Source organism: Coccinella septempunctata, chromosome 3 (genome assembly GCF_907165205.1).
Source record: "Coccinella septempunctata chromosome 3, icCocSept1.1, whole genome shotgun sequence".
Classification (NCBI taxonomy): domain Eukaryota; kingdom Metazoa; phylum Arthropoda; class Insecta; order Coleoptera; family Coccinellidae; genus Coccinella; species Coccinella septempunctata.
Genome location: NC_058191.1, coordinates 8,382,810 through 8,384,576, shown reverse-complemented (window position 1 = coordinate 8,384,576; position 1,767 = coordinate 8,382,810).

The following is a 1,767-nucleotide window of genomic DNA, read 5'->3' as shown; positions in this document are numbered from 1 at the left end:
GCGGCCTAACTTATCTTAGCTCTTTTTCTTCAGGAGTTCTTTTTCTTCTTCTTACAGTGTTCATTTATAAATTCAACTCAATTTAGGACCATTTTCGGTTCAAAAATTGACAAAAACAGACCAAACAACGATTTCTGCTGTAATCGTCTTTACTGTGATCCAAAATTCTTAATTTTTATACTACTCAAATGTGGACATACCTCTAACATGAAACAGATATTTGAAGAACAAATTTATTCTACCAAAATGTATTATTTCAACTTTGGCGAAAATAATGTAAATGTTGTTTTTACTTCGAAATTAAGGCATTCAGGTATACGGAGCATTGAATGAAAAATATTCAGTATTTTTCAGGGATTTCCAAAGGCAAAACATCTATTCGATATATAGGGTGCGACTAAACCTTTACCTTGACTTCAAGGTTATTTTGAGATGAACTAAATTTTTTTCAAATAGAAAAGTATATTTTCTAGTGTAGATTCTTATTCTTCATAAAAAAGTAGTAACTTTTGTTTGAAACTTTTTTATCAGATTTCAAAATATTGACTTCTATATAATAATAATATTTATTAATCCTTTCAGACATATATACAAATATGTATAGGACAGGTCAGCAAAAAAAAAGTTACACAATAACAATCATAACTCCAATTACATTTAAATTATAACTGAAAATAATCAGCTACAATATAAAAACATTGCTCAACAAGTTTATTCTTAACTACCTTTTTAAATTCTTTCAGCTCTAGGAAGATGATTGAAAAGTTTGATGCACTGATATGTGGGTGCATATTCAAACCTGGTGGTATTATGCTTCGGAATATGGAACAATTCACCATTTCTGGTGTTGTAGCTATGAAAGCTTGAAAGTCTTGTAAAACCGCTCTCATTCTCCTTCACATAAACCAGACATCTAAAAATGTATATGCAAGCCACTGTAAGAATACCATTCTCTCTGAATATAGGACGACAAGAGGATCTCGGATGAACATTGAAGATCATCCGTAAAATCCTCTTCTGAATTATAAATGCTTTTTCAGCATCAGTTGAGTTACCCCAGAGCATGATGTTGTAAGATAAGTGACTGTAGACCAGGCTGTAGTATATATTTATGATGCAACTTGGGGGAAGTGAGTTTTTGACTCTACTTATCGCATAATATGAACTATTGAGTTTCTTGCATAAGTGATCCACATGTGTTACCCATCTCAGATTGGAATCGATATAGATTCCCAGAAATTTTGAGTACTCAGCCGACAAAATAGTCACATCAAGATGGTGTATGACAAGCTTTTGCTCACTATTACTTAAAGTGAAATGAACACACTGGGTTTTTTCGATGTTTATCATCAGGGCATTAGAATGACACCAATCGACGAAGCACCGCACCAACCGTTGACACAGCTTCTGCAGATCATCAGAGGTCCGCGCAGCAACCAGTATCGAGGTATCATCCGCAAATAGAAGAATTCTAACCAACTCGATAACATTGAATGCGGCTGGAATATCAGAAGAATTCACCACCAAGTTCCTCAAACTGACCGGTAGGTCATTGATGAAAATAAGGAACAAAAGCGGTCCCAGAACCGAACCCTGTGGTACACTGTGGTTCAATTCACGCTTATCAGAAACGAAGTCGGCCGTCTTGACGGATATTGTTCTACCCTCGAGATAACTGGAGAGCCAAATTAGGAACACACCCCTAAAACCTAAACTATAGCATTTGTCGACGAGAACTTGGAAAGAGAGGCTGTCAAACGCCCGAGA